At 38.5% G+C, this 19,918-nt stretch overlaps 1 protein-coding gene across 2 annotated transcripts in view; it reads left to right on the forward strand.

Moving 5' to 3' along the window:
* The first annotated feature begins 4,175 nt into the window (after positions 1 to 4,175).
* PLCb4 (phospholipase C beta 4) overlaps positions 4,176 to 19,918 on the forward strand; it is a 95,651-nt gene continuing 79,908 nt past the window's right edge. The window contains exon 1 of one of the 2 annotated variants that reach the window (XM_038017084.2): positions 4,176 to 4,335. The gene's annotated coding sequence lies outside the window, so the exon portion shown is untranslated. The remainder of the gene's footprint in view (positions 4,336 to 19,918) is intronic. The other variant, XM_038017085.2, reaches the window with a different exon arrangement.

The following is a 19,918-nucleotide window of genomic DNA, read 5'->3' on the forward strand; positions in this document are numbered from 1 at the left end:
AACACGAGATGAGCCGTGAGCTCGTCCATCCATCAAAAAAATAAAATAAAAAGAAATGAAAGGTGAACTTCAAATCCGAAATTCAATTCAAGTCACTAACAAAGTATATTATTATGATGTGTCGAATGGATTACAAAGTAAACGCTTCCGCGATAGCGAGACAAAAACTACATAGGTATATATTTCGTATATTAAATTTATAACAACGTAAAATCAAATTTAATTTTCCACTATCAAACGCTGTTCCTAACAAAAGTTAAATGTGGCGTTGAGTTGATTTACTGAACGAGATCAACTAGGTACCAGGGTTGTAACATCACAAAAAAATACATAAACCATGAAATTTTGATTTTTACAAAAACACCACCGTGTCGAAATAAATCACAATCGTTATTACAGTCAAAATCTGTTATAACGACATCGAAGGGACTGCTCATATTCAGTCGTAAAAACCGATAGTCGTAACAACCGGTGATGTTTTATGTGTATCGTGCCAGTACAAACAAATCGATAGGGAATTATTGGTAAAATATATTTACATAATACGCGATTTTTCTTCATTATTAATTTGTTTTCTTTTTCTTTGCGACATTTTGAAAGTTTCACGAATAACTCCACAAAGTTTTGGTGCGTCTTGTGTATAGATAAGTACAAACTAACTGAAGAGATATGAAGAAGCGGGCTTTGACTCTACTGCATGCACGTGTTTTGTTTCTAAGAATTAGAAAATACCCTACACTAAACTAAATCCTATTGTTTTCTTTCCTGATTTTAATAGCCATTGAAGACAAATGTCGATATCTATTCAAATTGTTTACAATACAGCTTAGCCGGTCGTTCTAACAGATCTAATTCTCCGAAATATTAGTTAAATGTGGTCGTTTTATGAGGTATGTCGTTATTACCAATGTCGTATAAAGCAATATTTTTAATAAGGTGGTCATATGGCATTCAGCCGGGACCTTTGTTCTAGGTTATTATAACCGGCATGTTGTATTAAACGATGTCGCAGTAAACGGTTTTGACTGTATTACACGTATTTACATTCTACTTAGGAACACAATATTGAAAAGCATTATTACACTGTTCCTTTTGTCTACTGCTTCAGGGCAGAAATAGGCGGGGTGCAGACTCATAAGAGGTCCTACCATCAGTAAATTGCGTTTCGGTTTAAAGGACGGGGGTAGCCGTTGTAACTATACTGAGACCTTAGAACTTATACCTCAAGGTGGGTGGCGCATTTACGTTGTAGATGTCTATGGGCTCCTGTAACCACTTAACACCAGGTGGGCTGTGAGCTCGTCCACCCATCTAAGCAATAAAAAAAAACCTTTTGTCTTATGTGTGTGAAGATCTTTTCTGGGATATCCACGACAAGAGATTGAAATTTGTTTTGAGATCGCACCTCACAAAAAATTACAATTGCATGTTTACAATTGTAAATATTTGTGCATATGATAACAGATAAAAAGAAATATATGTATAATAAAAGAAAAAATATATAAACCAACTAGCTGACCCGGCAAACGGTGTCTTGCCATATATAAGATTTCTAGAGAATTTCTAAAATACTAACTTATTGGAAGTGTATAAGGATGTGGAATATGATTGAAAAAGGCCTGGAGCGCTGGGAACGATGAGGGAATGTTGTTTAAAAATAACAAAACACCAAACATTAATTGTTTTAATTTATTAAAAGTAATAATTATATATATAATTAATTCATTACATAATATTAATCTCTTAATGCTGCAGCGTGAACAATATTTTTTGTTAGCCCGCTTAAATTGAATTGGCACATCTGTGGGTATAATAGGTATTCGTGGTATCAATATATTTTCACCTCGAAACTTGCCATTTAAAATGGTGCCTTCGATAACTTTTTTCATTATTTTTTTAATCGCGTACCGTTGCATAGCCGTGGTGGGTTCAAATTACGAAGCAAAATAATTGGAGATCCAACCTTCAATTGTAAGTTATGTGGTGGCATGCCTGGCAAACCCAATGAGTTCAAAAACTCTGTTGGAAAATTTACAGCTTCAGTGCCATCGCAAACTGTATCAATAGATCTATATGATACCAAGTCCCCTGGCAATAACTGTTGTATCTTCAGATTTAAAATGTCAACGTCCACATTTTTTGCAGCTAACATTTCTCTTTCTGCAAGCCACTCGAGATTTATGTAATTCGTGTGTACATCGGGAAATATTTGTTCAATGAGAGCATCTTGCGAATCAATGATAGTGCAGAAATCATTCGCTAATTTTATGTATCCAGTTTCAGCTATAGTGACTTTTCCATCACCGATATCTAAGAGTTGTTTAGAGAATGTTTCAGCGGATAGATCTTGAAGCATTTGAACGCGCATATTTACTTTCAGCTGTACTATTTCAACATTACGCCACAATGTCGATGATTTTAAGCAGGCGTTGATTTCATCAGCGTTTGTTGAACGTGGAATGACGGGAAGTGTTTGTCTGAAGTCACCTGAAAGGACTAACAGAGTGCCACCAAATAGTTTGTCGTTCTTTTTAATATCTTTCAATGTCCTGTTCAACGCCTCAAGCGAATGTTTGTATGCCATGGTACATTCATATTTTCCACTCTAAACACCGCCATGTCACTGCCTTTATGGACATAATTGCAAATGTATTTGATGCTCTTCACAGAACTGCAAAACTCAACATTAATATGAGCATTGTATGTTTTGCTCAGCAGGGGCGAATATGGCACGACCCAATGATTGTCAATATCAATGTCTGTGTTGCTGATGTTTATAATAAATGATTGTCCGCCATTATCTGGATTCCTTCGACGATATATTGGATATCCGTCGACATTTGTGATTGTATCGTTAGTGAAATCTTCAGGGAATTTTTTTGTACTTTTCCCATCTGACATGCAAGGCGATGAACTAAAAATGTTTAACTACTACGCTTGAAGCATAAACACTAATAATAGCCGAAAACTGTAGAGGTAACATCCCTACTCCGTGCTGTTTACTGGGTCAGAAGTAACACCTGTAGACATCTGGCGGGGATAACTAATTAAATGACGATTGATCAGTTTTCGACCGGAGAGGAAAAATGATTAAATTACTAAAATGGCTATTAAAAAATAAGGGTTGATCGTAGAAAAGTGAAAATTGAGGATTGTATGTATTTTTGTATGTCGTATCATAAAAAAATAGAAATTAAAAATTTTGTCTAAAAATTAAAAAAAAATATTTAGGGGTGGACTACCCTTAACATTTAGGGGGATGAAAAATAGATGTTGGCCGATTCTCATAGATACCGGATAAGCACAAAAAGTTTCATCAAAATCGGTCAAGCCGTTTCGGAGAAGTATGGCAACGAAAACTGTGACACGAGAATTTTATATATTAGATTAATAAAAACAAAAATAAAATATTTTACGTGAAGTGTGTTCATGAGTACAAGCCGTTGACAGCCTGTCAAACGTGTTAGCAGTTTTGATAAACTTGAGCATTTAAATCGCTTTGTGATTTCATTGAGTCTCTTTATCACAAAAAGTGTTCATCAAATATAACTCTAGGCAGGAAGAAGAGTGAATTCGTGATGATGAACGCTAGATCAACTTAGTATTTTAACTATTTACTTTTTTCATTATAGGCGAATAGATGAGCTAACAATATAGCTTTCTTAGCGATTACCGGAGACCGATAGCAAAGAGAAATAATAAACAATAGTTTGAAAAAACTAACAAAATACGCTTTTATAGAAAATCCAACTTTTTTTACAATAAAATCATTTTTTCTTACACTATTTTTAGTTGAAATTTATTAAAATTTATTTTCTATTTTTAGTTGGATTTGCTACAAAAGCGTATTTTGTACTTTTTTTTTTAATATTATTTATTTTTTATTTTTTCAATATATCTTTTTTTCATTATTTTTTTTAAATATTGAATTTTCATCGGTCCTTAATAAGTATACAAAATTTCGAGTTAATTCGACGTTTTGAAGGGGGTCAAAATCATGTTCAAAGATTCCGTTATATACTAACATATTATTATACATACGTTTGAAGCTAATAAAAGCGTATTAAAAACACAAGAATATTCTGATAAAACTGCGTCACAGATCTGGCAACCTTAGCACTCCGCGCATGACCTTGCCAAATGCGCATGCGCGCTTGCCACTAGCCGTCCACATTGGATTTCCACATTTCACACAGCAGCTCAGAGCACAGTGTGCTAACGACCGCCGCGGTGGCTTATTCCGCCACTAGCGCGACCGAAACGCGTTCTAAAACAAATACTAGATCAAATTCTAATTCAATCGTTTATCCTCTGCGCTTAGTGAATTCACATCGGGTAAGTAAAGATGTAGTGAAGTTTATAGTGTATCGTAGACATTGTTTTTATTTTATTACAGTCAATCAATCGTTTTACGAGTGTCGAATACGTTTGTAGCCGGTCAAATGGCTCCTTTCGTACGCGTATTATCTTCATTCAAACATCTGTGTTATATCTGTAATGAATTGTTAGTAAACTGACCCGGTTTAAGATTGAAATAACACGCTATTTTTATGACCCTTGACCCTAAAATTAAATCAGGATAGTATTTTCGGGATGACGGTCTGTGTTAGTTCTTATGCGGCTTGCTCAAGTCATATGCAAATATTAAATATGTTATTAGAAACTTGCTAATATGCAGTGAAGGAGAAGCACTGGACGAATCGTGTCCAGCCAAACCGTGACTCTATTTGATGAGATTTCCTATTGCCGTTGTAGACAGACCAGCTTGCGTTCCTCCTGATGGTAAGTGGTCAATATCGCCGTAGCACATCAACTATGAAAGGGGCACAGCCAAATAAGACAGTTCATTCCAGAGCTGGAAGTTATTTGGCCAAAATTATGACTTTAAACACAATGTCGATGAATGCCGAGTGATAAGAATGAACTCTGTATGTAAATGTAAAAAGTATGTCAAAAGGAGATTATGGTATCATCTTGAACAATTCATAGGATTTTCGGTATTATTGACAATCCAAACAATTCTCTTCTGTATGAAGTCAAATGAAATTATCTAGTACTTGAGAGATGCGTCCCTGAGATGAGAGCAATGGCATACGCCTGCATGTAACCTTACCTTCTCTTTGGAAAGCAAAAGTACTTGTCCGCGTGTGAAGTACTGCTTCGGTTTGCTAAGAACTCCCAATATTTTAAGAAGCTATACTTCACCTTCCACGTGAAAATGATAATGAACAGGTCTCTTGAGAGTACCAATGCCCTCGTAAAATAGCAGAGATTGCCTTTTTTTCCTACCTAAGCTATAGCCTTGAGAGGCTATTTCAGCGTAACCTTAACTAGTAGGTGAGCTCACGGGACTCAAACCGGAGTGATGCTAACACTGACCCTAGCAAGAGCAGTGCTTCGCAGAATCTACCACCGGATCGGAAACGCGACCACTGAGAAGATCCGGCGAGAAACTCAGTGGGCTGCGTCTATGGGCTAAAGATTGCCCTTGGAATTGCGGCACCATCAAAGAAGCATTTCAATCAAACGATGAAACTAAAAAAAGCTAAACCAGGTTAATGAGTAGAGTACAAATCTCATTGAAAATAGTAACTGACTAGCCATAATTTATATATCCTAATATTATAAAGGTTTGGGAAGGCTTAGACGACAAAGGGAAGATCTTCCACCGAGCGGATGATATTGCTCGGTAGACCGACGGTCCAAATGTTGTTGTTCGGAACTTGTATATATGCGCTTTATCTTGAAAATGTCGTAAGCGAGATTCAGGCATCTGTCAAATATCTTGCGTTGTATGATGGCTACCCGCCACATCACTCCCCTCCGAGACTGGAGGTCGTGTCATATTTAGTTATCGTTGTCCGTGCTGAGATTAGCTTGCAAGTGCCAGTGCTGCTCGAAGTTTGCGGTGAGTCGAAACTGAGCTTGAATGCTGCGTGATTGTCGCCAGTGCTGCTCGAAGTCTGCGGTGAGTCGAGACTGAGCTTGAATGCTGCGCGATGAGGCAGTGTAGGTGCGTGCCGTAGGACCAGGAAGCGCGGTGAGTCGGCTGCGATGGTCCTGTTGAGGCTGCGATGCTGGCTTGCTGTGGGACGACTGTCAATGACGTGCTTTTATCTGCGAGAATGCGGGGGGATTGTGGTAGCCGGAGTTCTTGATGCGCTGAAGATGAATCAGAAGGTTGCGTCGTGTTCACATCACGTCGGAGGTCACCAGTTTGAGAAATATACGACGGAAGGAAAGATCTTCCACCGAGCGGGTGATATTTGCTCGGTAGACCGACGGTCCAAATGTTGTTGTTCGGAACTTGTATATATGCGCTTTATCTTGAAAATGTCGTAAGCGAGATTCAGGCATCTGTCAAATATCTTGCGTTGTATGATGGCTACCCGCCACAAAGGTAAAGGTATGTTTGTTTGGTTGTAGTTCTTTCGCGTCGAAACAAAGTAACGGATTGACATGATTTTTTAAAGTAACAGCATTAGGTCAGTAGAATGATATAGGCTACCTGTAATCCCGAAGAAGCATCTCATTCAAACAGGAAACTACATTGAAGCTAGCGATCCATTAACGGTGCTTTTAGGCACCACAAGCATCGGTCACCGCCCTCGTCGAACCCGTCGCTTGCGACGAAGGGCTCGACGAGCGAATTAACCCGTAGACACAGCCCACTAAGTTTCTCGCCGGATCTTCTCAGTGGGTCGCGTTTCCGATCCGGTGGTAGATTCTGCGAAGCACTGCTCTTGCTAGGGTCAGTGTTAGCAACACTCCGGTTTGAGCCCCGTGAGCTCACTTACACACGTTAGGGTGAAGCTGAAATAGCCTCTCAACAGTAACAGTTAGTATAGTATACACCCTAAAATTCACAATGACAAATCAGAAGCACGTGTCTAAATCATCGCTTAATTGACATTTAATTAAATCAATATTAAAAACGAATTAATAACATGAAACTAATAATTATCATACGTCGTTGTGTATTAATACCTAATAATTAGTGTTGCCTAGTTTAAAAGAGAGAAAGAGAGAGAAAAGGGTTAGAGCTAAAAATAATTGTTCGGTAGCCCTGTTATCAATTTAATATTTAGCTTGTACTTGGGTAATAAAGCCCAGAAAGGGATTGTGAGCTGACGAGGGCTCTCTTGAGGGTTAGTGGTAAGCCTTGATTAGAAACGAGAATCAAGAGGCATTAGCGAAACTGCTCATTTATAGATTAGAATTCTATATTAGATATTATGGGCGAGTGATTATCTTATCGATTCAAGTCAAGGGACCTCTCACGAATAAGGTACCGTTTTATTAGACCCTTCGGCAGCTAGTATTCTTCTGTATAGTAAACACTTGTTTCAAAGCGAAGATCATCCACTCAGGCCCTTTGTGGTTATCTCAATGTCGTTATTGGGAATTTGTGAATACTCAAAATTCCTTTACAAATTTTCGTTAGCACCACTCGGATTTTTTTATCAGATTTCTTTTATATGACGATAGACGTTAAACTTTTGATTCCTCGTCATTATGATGATGTCTTGTAGTGAGGTCGTGGCAATCACCAGCTAGAGTCTTATTATATTTGTTAATTACGAGGCTTACGAGGGTCGATGAAGATCGGGCCCAGAGACACAGGTGTGAGGTTGCGAATATACTAATAGACAACACCCAAAGATGGGGCCCAACCAATGAACCAATTTCCAAATGTCTGAGTGGTTCAGTACCTAAATATTCGTATGGCTAGTCTTGGTATAATCCTAACCTACACGTTAGGGTAGTTGGCACATTGAAAAGAAAAAGCAAAGCAGGATTTTATTACCCTCCCTTGTTAAACTCTGTGTAAATAAATGTTAAAATACGAACTGTTTTATTTAGTGCCCAATTAAATTAATGATGCACAACAATTGAAGTCAAAGTTCAGAACCGTTCGTGTGCTGAATAAACAATGCAACACATTTTATGCCTCGTGAGGATAATGTTGTTATTATGTTGTTAGAAACGCAAACAAAGTAGGTACGGTCGCCAACACAAATGTTATAATTTTATTAATATTAAGTATTATAGTATTTAACACGTTATTGATTGAGTGTTTATTGTTTTAAACGGGGAAGCGAGGTCTAGGCACATTCGGTGTTAAATCGCAACCTTCATCATCATCATCATCATCATCAACAACCCACAGTCGTCCACTGCTGGACATAGGCCTCTCCCAATCTACACCAATCTACACCACTGAGCCCGGTCTGCGGCTCTCCTCGTCCACTTCTTGCCGGCCACCGTGCGGAGGTCATCGCACCATCTAGCCAGGGGACGTATTCCGTATCCCACGTTACGTCTTCCGCTGCGCGGTCTCCACTCGAGAACCCGTCTGCTCCAGTGATCGTCAGTCCTACGGCATTTATGGCCAGCCCACTGCCACTTCAGCTTGCTGACTCTTTGAGCTATGTCGATGACTTTAGTTCTCTGTCGATTCGACAGTCGAATAATCTCATTCCGCATTTCGGAATCGCAACCTTTAGACAGCATTAAACATAAGATCTAAAACTGAAGTGTTTTTGTGACATTTGGATAAATTCTGCTATGCATCCGACGCAACGGTGAGCATTCCTAAAGATTACATGAGATGTGCCTATTATTTTTTGCCTACCTATCCTAGTAGCCTCGAGAGACTATGCCAGCTTCAACTCACGTGTAGGCAAGCTCATGGGACTCTGAGAAATTTGCTAACACTAGCTCTAGCAAGAGCAGTGCTTCGCAGAATCTGCCAGCCGATCGGAATAGCGACACACTGAGAAGATCCGACGAGGAACCCAGTGGGCTGTGTCTGAGGATTAAATATTACCGGCGGGGCGTGCCTACAAGCATGCAACATATTTCTAGCAAGAAGTCAGCACGAAGACAGCGGTTTCTTGTACCATCAAAAGCTTAGATGTGAGGAAACTTACGCTACAAATGTAATAGACTGCTAATTCTTGATGCGCGCAATCTCTTGATTAGAAAACACGTATGTATAACATTACAATGAATAGGGGACCGTAGTAGTCATCAAAATGTGATTTCTTCTACTTATGTGGAGAAACTATATAGGAAACCGTCATAAGCGAGCATTAATAAGCCATTGTTATATCCATGACAGAGAATAGGGCGTTTCTGTACCCTACGGGTTAGTTTTGGTGCTACGTCTTTCTTTCTGCGTCTTTTCCAAAGGTGATTACTAAAGGTGATACTCATTTTTACTGGTGGTAGGGTATCTTGTGAGTCCGTACGGGTAGGTACCACCGCCCTGCCTATTGATGCCGTGAAGCAGTAATGCGTTTCGGTTTGAAGGGTAAGGCAGCCGTTGTACTGTAAAAACTGAGACCTTAGAACTCATTTCTCGAGGCGAGTGGCGGCATTTACGTTGTAAATGTCTATGGGTTCCGGTTACCACTTAACACCAGGTGGGCTGTGAGCTCGTCAAACCGTCACAGCTATAAAATAAAGGGAGGCCTCCAGTATCTTCAGATTGGAGGCTTCATTCACGACGCGTTGTGGTGTCTGCGGGTTTCAAGAAATTCACAGCGTGATGAATGAAATTATCAATAGTTATTGCAATCACTGTTTTTGTCTTCTGTACATAACGTAAAAAACAAGATTAGCCTTAGTCGTTTGATCCACCCCTTTGATTTGCGGATGTGAGTTCTTGATAATCTCTACGGATATTTACACTACACGAAGTCGGTACGAGACGATCGTAATACGACACGATACGATTTGTGTTTAGCTTCGCTTTACGGTACGCAAACAAAATAAATGACTAATTTTTTGAGGTTAATGTGTGTGTGTGTTTTTTTTATTGCTTAGATGGGTGGACGAGCTCACAGCCCACCTGGTGTTAAGTGGTTACTGGAGCCCATAGACATCCACAACGTAAATGCGCCTTCCACCTCGAGATGCAAGTTCTAAGGTCTCAAGTATAGTTACAGTGTACACATAAAAAGGCAACTTTGACTCATCGATGAGTTTTTTTCTGTCAAAAAAGTAAAACTTGCAAAGATATAGAATAGACTAACATTAATAATAATAATTATAGACTAGTACGTATTAGTTTATATATTAATACTATGCTAATTTCTTATATTCGTATTAGTCTATTATATGTTAGTCTATTATATGTCGGAGAGAGACCACTATTATTAACACCATCGTCAAACATCCTAGGGGCGAGTAGGGTGATCGAGCTAAGAGAAATTTTGAGTACACCAATCATGTTTGTTATCTTAGAACAATTATTTAGAAATATTTTTTTGACGTTAGCAAATGAAAACGAATAACAGTTCTTAGGACGGTGGTATCGCTCTTCAAGAAAGTTTCTTTTTGAGAGGTACTATATTCTACTATTTTAATTATTATTAACAACGCAGTTTATTGCAAACACAACACTTGTGTAATTTGTATACTAGTGGACGCCTAAAAATACATGATAATACCTTCAACAAATCGAAGGGCTAATAACCTTCACATAAATACATCACGTTCAAGCTTACCACAACAGGTTGAGCTGTGCTGTGCATAATGAATATGTGCATTGAAAGGTTCTTTCTCCTTTGGCAATGACAACAGCGAACATAATAACACCGAGCAAAACTAACAAATTATTGAAACTAAATATTTACGCTTTGTTCTCGCATCGTTTAATTGCATTTTACACATTCCGACTAATTTATCGTTACGACTAAAATGTCGTGCGGGATAACGGAATCTGTAAACTATTCGAAATTTGAATCCAAGAACTGTTAAAATTTCGTTGAAAGCACATGTATAATTACAAAACATCGATTCCACTCAAACAAAGTTAAGGAATACAAAATGTTGAAATCTCAGGCAGGTAACAATTTTTCTAATGAAATACGTAGTTATAAAATGTGCACGAATGACTTCCATTTGAGGTTTATTTCAGAAATAGACAGGATGCTGGAACCCCCGCACACAATCCTGCCAGGAAAATTAAATCTATTGCAACAACGTACGACCTAGTCTGTAGCTAATTAACAACAACCTGTAATTGGTTGTTACTAGAGGTCCCGCAGTAGTCGAAATTCGACTTTAATTAATTGGAATTGTAAGTTTTTACACTATTATATGATTGTATTTTATACTTCTATATTCACAAATTTCGCCAAGACTACATTATAAAAAATATTAATAAAGACAAATAATATTTAATCTATTCTGAATTTGACAACAGACGTCAAGAACAAAATTTGACGTGTCATGCGTGTGTGCGTTAAATACATGGTATGTAGTGTGTGTAATGTTTTCTTTATTCATTTAAAATATCTTTTATGCATTATTTAAAAAAAATATAAGCATTGTGCACTTCTTCTCTATATTCTCTATAAGTGTGGAAAATTTCATACTCCTCCGTCCGCGCAATTTTCGTAAAAAGGGATACAAAGTTTTTGCTTCACGTATTAATATATAGATTCTCTTAAAAATATACCTATACTAGCGACCCGCCCTCGCTTCGCTTCGGGGACTAACATGTATTTTGAATTTAGATATGTTTGGTACTGAGAAAAGGATAAGGTTTAGGACTCACTCTGTATTTCGTTGATGCACTATTCAATTTTCTCACTGACGAGAGTTCTATGTGCTGATTGATCAACAAATCACAATTTTATTGTTTTTGCACCGGCACCATGTTTTAGTTTTTTTTACACACTTCGCGCCATTTTCATACGCGTGTAGTTTTTCTTGTAGTGTCAACAGATGGCGTGGATAGGGGATTGAAGAAGGAATAAGGAAAAGGAAGTCCCAACAACATGTATTATTGATTTTATTGAATTTTCTTTTATACAAATCTGATATTTGTAGTACGCATTCTGTCAATGTCATTTCAAACGCCATAACGTTACATTAAAAACTTTAATACGGTGATTAAGTTTTCTTAAATTTTATAATTTAGCGTTCAAATTGCTTAATTTTTTTTTAAAATAAAATCCCTCTCCTTGTATACTCAGTGTTTCTCTTGACCCTATTCGCCCCTACGATGTCTGACGATGGTGTTAATATATGGGGCTTCTTCGACATATATTTAAACTAACAACACATCACATCACATACAATAGAACAATAAATTTGTCAACCGTACGTTATTTAAGCACAATATATAGTATGATATCGATCTTATAAAACACATAAAAGATAAGGAGATAAGATATTGATTTTATTCGAAAACTCGATACGACAGAGAATAAATAGATTATATTATATACTAAATAATCCCGTTTCTATCACTACGTTATTGACCAGACAACACCGACAGACTAATCCCTTTCGACCCGAACTAATTCATTTCTAATTAATTATTTGCGAAGACCCTTGTCAATGTTCCATGGTGGGTGATTCAATTTGTTCGAATTTGATATAGATAAACTCTTAAGATATATCTTGGGGCATCATGATCATGATCATGGTCGTCGACGAAGTGCCTTAAAGGCTTTTCATAAGAGGTCACGGTTTGTAAATAGTATTTTTCATTTTTTATTTATCCGTGCTGATAGTTTAAGAGACTGTTCCAACTACCCGCGTCTACTTGTAAGAGTTAACTAACACTTTCCTTAGCAAGAACAGGCTTCCCTAAATTTATCACCGGATATAACAGTATTACAGAAACAATATAAACTAGGAATATGGAATTAAAACGTATTCGAGAACAATCCCGAAGATCACGGAACAACGATTAATCAAAATGAAACTTCTAGAATTTACACATTATTTCAATAATAAATAATGGAGCGTGTTGTGAATTTGCATTATCATCCATTTCTGCTGCGAATCTATTCTGACTACGTTAACCATTTATTACCAGGTGGGCCTTGAACTCGTATGAATGTCTAAAAGAAAATAAACAAACGTGTTCGCTAGACACCACGCGTAATACCTCTGGGAGCGAAATTGCGAAATTCATGAATAAATATCCAGCCATAATACATTAAAACGAAACATATTTTATCAGAAAATGTGGGCTTATTATTTAAATAACAATAGCCATAAATAATAGAAGGTTTTCAAACAATAATCACAGCCAGCCTCAGCGGCGAGCAATGTTACTGACAATAGAGACGTCGTAACTGACAGTTGTTTGAATTGAATACATAGAACAAGAACTGTCATGGCGGCGCGGCGGCGTGGGCGGGTAAAACATTCAGGCGCCATTGTGCTCGAGAATTACTGAATAAAATTAAATGTTTACTTGACAAGTGAATACTGTTTCCTATGATGTTAAATGAATGCGCAAATAATGTGAGGGATAAAATTAACGTTATGTGAATTAATTTAGTTGGATTTATTATATTTGAATAATACAAACATAGAACATATTAATGTGTCTAATGTATAATATGACAAGCACACACTACTCTAGTGTGTGTACTCTGTAAATCATTATTTTCCTTTAATATTATAATATATAATATTTCTTTGATTTCTTATAATTAATATCAGATTTAATAATAAAAAAACGCTAAACTTCCAAAGTGTCTAGTGAATTGGATGTGCATATTAATTTTGTAGGATAACCGCTAGTCTAATTGAATTAGGACTCAAATAACAACGCGATAAAATCCTGAAACACACAGTCCGGTACCCATTTCGAAATCTCGAACTGTAACTATAAAGAGACCTGAAAATAAACACGTACCTACCTAACTATAATAGTAATAACGTCATGTGATAATAAATATTTGTAGTTACCCTCAGACACAGCCCACCGAGTTTCTCGTCGGATCCTCTCAGTGGGTCGCGTTTCAGATCCGGTGGTAGATTCCGCGAAGCACTGGTCTTGCTAGGACCAGTGCTAGCACTCTCTCTAAGGCTGACTCCGTGAGCACATCTACCCGTCTATTAATAGCTGTAATAACCACTTAAGCTACCAGCGACTAGGCAGGGATAAAAAAAACCCTAAGGACTTTGATCATAAACAATTAGCTCATAGTCCAGAGAGTTTTCACACATATGATGTCATATGATAACATATGATCCAGTAAGCAGTACTAACTCTGTAAACTCACGTAACACTGACTCACTGAGTTTCTCGCCGGATCTTCTCAGTGTGTCGCGATTTTGTTTTTTTTTTTATTGCCCTTGTAGGCAGACGAGCATATACGGCCCACCTGATGGCAAGTGGTTACCGTCGCCCATGGACTTCAGCAACGCCAGGCGCAGAGCCAAGCCGCTGCCGTTAAGTACTCTCCACAAGCCTCGTTTGAAGAAGGATATGTCATAGCGCTCGGTCCGTATCCGATCCGGCAATAGATTCAACGAAGCACTGCTCTTGTTAGGGCTAGTGTTAGCAAATTCTCTCAGGTCGAGCCCGTGAGCTCACCTACCCGTCCGCGCGTTGATGGAATATCCCTTTAGTCTACCAACGAATAGGCAGAGAAAAAGGTTAATGTTCCCTCGACTCTGACACACGTGGCACGACTAACATTCGTGATGTGTGCACATCACCGATTCCATAGCAATAAAAAATTCTCTTTGTAGTGGAAATACACAACAACATTTCCCAAACAACTTATTCGCGTTGAAAGCTATTCTATTCTGCCTCTAGTTACATGTTTACGCTTCAGCATGTTTGGTTGGAAACGTGTTTGGTTAGGCGGTTGTTTCACATCCAACGGTAATTCGACTACAGAGTTAAAATTGCCCTGTAAAGACGCCGCGAAAACAATGTTGAAATTAGGCGGTCTGTTTGTTCACGTGTTTACGCTGTGTTAAGGTTATGATTGAAGTGGTATTTTAATTGCCACAGTCCGAAAACGATGTAGGTAGGTACATTTGAATTATTTTAAATTTATTTCCTCAAAGGATATAGTTGAAAAAGTCAGAAGATAATTACGCAATCAACCCTTTTTATCGGAATATACTAATTGAACAGTAATTAACAAAGAAAAAAATAAGTGGTTTATCAACAATTGTTAATAACGCTGTCAATTTGAGACAATGTATGCATTCAGGTCAAAGTCTGAATGTAGTTGAATTTAGTATTACACTTTCCTTCAATTATAATAATATATAATGAATTACTCAGGAGAATGATAGTGTTCATAATGAAATATTTTTGTTGGTCGATATTCCTCGCGATATCTCGTCATCTCTATCGTTCTGCATTAGCTCTGATATACTGGGGAAAAGGGTCCTTTGCCCGTACAATGTACCCTACGAAAAAGTATTATGAAATTCACAAACATTCCGTTTGACTTATTAACACGTTTATTTTTCTTTCTCTCTAAAATCGCATTTGTAGCTTATTGTGTTTCAACTTAGTTTTTCTGAACAGTATTTATAATACTAACCAGTCAAAGCCAGGTGGTCAATGAACTCTTCACCCATCTATTCAATAATATATACCTTTATATGTATATGTTTTATAGATAACGAGGAGTGTAAGGTTATTATATTTGGCTATTACTGGTGGTAGGACCTCTTGTGAGTCCGCGCGGGTATGTACCACCACCCTGCCTATTTCTGCCGTGAAGCAGTAATGCGTTTCGGTTTGAAGGGCGGGGCAGCCGTTGTAGCTGTACTGAGGAGACCTTAGAACTTATGTCTCAAGGTGGGTGGCGCATTTACGTTGTAGATATCTATAGGCTCTAGTAACCACTTAACACCAGGTGGGCTGTCAGCTCGTCCATCAATCTAAAGAATAAAAAAATATATATTTAAGCGACATTTCGCTTAATACGCCATATTTATCTTTGTAATTAAAGGTCCGTTTTATTTGGTATTAGCATCAAGAATCCGATGTTTTTAATAGAACTTCCATTACACCATTCAAAAAGCTGAGGAATGTTTTTTCTTTCACATTTTTTCCAAATTATAAACTTTAAATGGCTCTCCTGTAAAATTTGTAAAAATATCGCTTAAACCAAATGGCCTTTCATAACCATATCATATAACCATAATGTCGCTTATATTTTTCATAACCATATGATATAACCTTGCACCACCATCTCGTAAATAAATCGTATACTCCAATAATTATTTGCATTTCATTCTATAAACGGCTTCTAAGGGGAGGGAGGGAATTAAAATCAAGTGACCCAAGAACTGAAGCAACGATCCGTCAGTAAAACCTACTGAACATTATTTATATTTATAGACAACACTAGCTTTCCGCTCGCATCTTCGCTCGCGTGGACATTTATCGCGTGGGTGGAACCCGCAGCTATGCGATGAGATGCAACCTATTGTTACGCCGGTAAGAGTAACGCCATCTATCGCCGAATAGTCGAACGAATATCAAAGGATATAGTAGCATCTAGAACGCTCGAGAAGTACAACGCCATCTATTGTCAGACAGCGGAAACACACAGTACTCGACTTTTGTGGAATATTCTCGACGATTCTGAGAAATGGCACGCAGTCAGTTAGTAATCAGAACTACTCGAAGCGAAACAGCGAACGGATCACCTGAAGCGAAGCGGAAGAAGCGAGTTGAGAATTTTAAAGTGTTTGTGAAGTGTTTTAAGTGTTCTAAGTGCTGATACAGTGTTAACTTTTACTTCGATAGATTTTTTTATTTATCCCGAACCATAGCGCGTAATACTATATATTCCAAGGTTCAAAATATTTCCATACTGAGTTTCGCCAAGATCGGTTCAGTAGTTTCGGCACAAAAGCGTAAAAGGTACCTACACTCATATTTGCAATGTTAAATCTATATGGAATGTAGAATGTTAACTTTAAAGTTACACTGACGTTAAAAACCAAACGAGAGGTTGGGGTTGACCAAATTAAATCCACATTGGGAAGTCCCCTAAATGAGATCAGTAGGATAGCCTCGAGCAGAAAGAGATAGCGGGACATAGTAAGTAGCACCAATTTTTACTGGTGGTAGGACCTCTTGATTCCGCATGGGTAGGTACCACCACCCTGCCTATTTCTGCCGATAAGCAGTAATGCGTTTCGGTTTGAAGGGTAAGGCAGCCGTTGTAACTATACTGAGACCTTAGAACTTATATCTCCCAAGGTGGGTGGCGCATTTACGTTGTAAATGTCTATGGGCTCCAGTAGCCACTTAACACCAGGTGGGCTGTGAGCTCGTCCACCAATCTAAGCAATAAAAAATGTCTGCCCCTCCAACACTATATGACCAGATACCCAAACAAAATTCATTATACTCCATTCCAATTGCGAAGTCCCATTAGACAGATCTTATTATTATGTTATCGTGTGTGTATGTGTGTGTGTGAATTAATTGTATAATGATTTAGATTGATTGTGTATTTTTTTAATAATGTTTACGACAATGAACAAAAAATGATTATTATTTCAAATTACGCGAAACGTGAAGAGTTACGTTCTAAGAAGTGTCAAAAGGGACTTCGTAATTGGAATAGAGTATAGTATTCTCTTTTTTTTTGCCCTTCTGGGCAGACGAGCATACAGCCCATCTAATGGTGATTACCGTAGCTCATGGCCGACAATGATGTCAGGAATAGGCCAAGCCGCTGGCTACCATTAAGTACACTCCACAAGCCTCGTTTACAGAGAGGAGCTCATTCCAAAGCCGCGTTACATGGCAAAAAAGATCTTTAGAAGGGCACCGTGGATGAACACATTGGTTCTAGGTAGGGTGTTATTTCGATTACCGCGGCTTGTAGACATTATGAAAACTGCTTCTCCGGTTTAATCTTAGGTTTTTTTTTAATTTTCTTTATAATCTTTTTAAAGTTTCGACAAACTTTACAGTTTTCGTTGTCACGGACGAATAGAAAACGCGAGTTCAAACCGTAAATATCGTTTTAATTACAGAAATAAATGTTTTTGCTTAAAAATATCTCATTGAGAACCTTCTAAACTAGCTCGGACTTCCTTAAACACAAGGTCGATGACATATTTGTTGAAACTGATTATAAATAATTTTGTTTTCAATAATAACGCGCTCTTTAAACATCGACAGACATATACATCATACATGCCGTAACTGACCTTGAGACATGAGTTCTAAAGTCTCCGTTTTTACAGGCTCCACCTGCCCCACCCTTCAAACCGAAACGCATTACTGCTTCACGGCAGAAATAGGCAGGGCGGTGGTACCTACCCGTGCGGACTCATAAGACGTCTTACCACCAGTAAAAATCACCTTTGAACCAGACTCAGAATTACGTAACTAAACCGTAGCACCACTACTAACCCGTAGAGTACAGATACGCCATATTCTCTGTCTTGGCTATAACAATGGCTTATTAATGCTCGCTTATTTTTTTTTATTGCCCTTTTAGGCAGACGAGGCCACCTGATGGTGAGTGGTTACCGTTGCCCATGGACTACAGCAATGCCAGGGGCAGAGCCAAGCCGCTGCCTAACGCTTACGTCGGTAGATAAGTAGAAGAAATCACATTTTGATGACTATTTACTATAGGGTACCGTTCGTTGTAATGTTATACATACGTGTTTTCTAATCAGGAGATTAAGCATACACGTGCGCACCCACAAGACGTCTTACCACCACTGAAAGTCTCAAATTACTCATCAACGCTAATACGAAGATTAATTCGGAAAGCACTACCAAAACTTGCTATGAACATTCCAACGCACGATGCAATGAAGTCATTAACCTTTGTAATCGATTAGATTCATTATGATCGCGTGCGACTCAAACATAATTCGGTCACACGTTATCAACGAAGATAAAACGTGTTTATCGATAAGAGCTGTACACACGTACCGAGCTGTTTGCAGCTGAAAAAACGAATTTAACTTCGTCATTTTTTTTAAGCTATTGCATAGCTTCTATCGCGGGCCTTGAGCGCGGCGACTGAATCAAGAAATTCCGTAACGAAAATAACCTGATACCCCCACTACGCCTATTATGTAGCTCGCGTTCAACACATTCACGTTGCGCTGGTGTAGTGTTTGCGAATAAGCGCGCGGCGTGACGTCGCACTGCATGAGCATCATGAAAAGTCTGACCATCTCTCTCTCACGCGGTCTAGCTTATGAGTGTGAAGGGGACAGTTAATGTTTTGCTTTTGTTAATGTTTTTAAGTATAGCGTGGTCTTGTTCTTATTATTGTTTTAATATTAAATTATTATTGTCTAATTGTAATTGCATAAGTTGATAAAAAATGCATTGCAAATGCAGCTTTACCGCGGCAGTCCTCGAGTGCCACACGTCTTTTTTTTTATTGCTTAGATGGGTGGACGAGCTCACAGCCCACCTGATGTTTAGTGGTTACTGGAGCCCATACACATCTACAACGTAAATGCGCCACCCACCTTGAGATATAAGTTCTAAGGTCTCAGTATAGTCACAACAGCTGCCCCACCCTTTAAACCGAAACGCATTACTGCTTCACGGCAGAAATAGGAAAGGCGGTGGTACCTACCCGTCCGGACTCACAAGAGGTCCTACCACCAGTCCTCCTCCTCCTTGCGTCGGTTTCCTCATTACTGAGGGTCGTGGTCATGGCCTTGAAACAGTTTAAATGTTTCTCTGTCCATGACTCTCTTGGGATGTAATTGTGGTGGGTTCCCACGTCCTTCCACATCAGTATTTCGAAGGGATTTAGTCCTTCACGGCAAACTGGTCCCGCTCCGGGTCTCTGGTTGTATCCGGGGGCTGGGTTATTTCCCGCCGCCCAGTGCTCGGCGTTGACGTTTTACGGTAGGAATGTCCAGCTCTACTCAACCCTCCTCTTTTCTCATCCGGGCTTGGGACCGGCAATGGCAGAGTTAAATCATTGGTAGCTTTAGTCCGCGCTGGTCGGCACAACGTTCTGCTAGCCTTTATTTTAGACTAGCTTTTGCCCGCGACTTGGTCCGCGTGGAATAGTTCATAAATATTGCTTTATTTTAGAATAAATGTGGTTAGCATAAAAAAACGTTATAGTGAACCAACCTTAACATATAGACCAATGCTGTCGAAGACTTTTTTTTAGAT

This window comes from Bombyx mori, chromosome 18 (genome assembly GCF_030269925.1).
Source record: "Bombyx mori chromosome 18, ASM3026992v2".
NCBI classification, from domain to species: domain Eukaryota; kingdom Metazoa; phylum Arthropoda; class Insecta; order Lepidoptera; family Bombycidae; genus Bombyx; species Bombyx mori.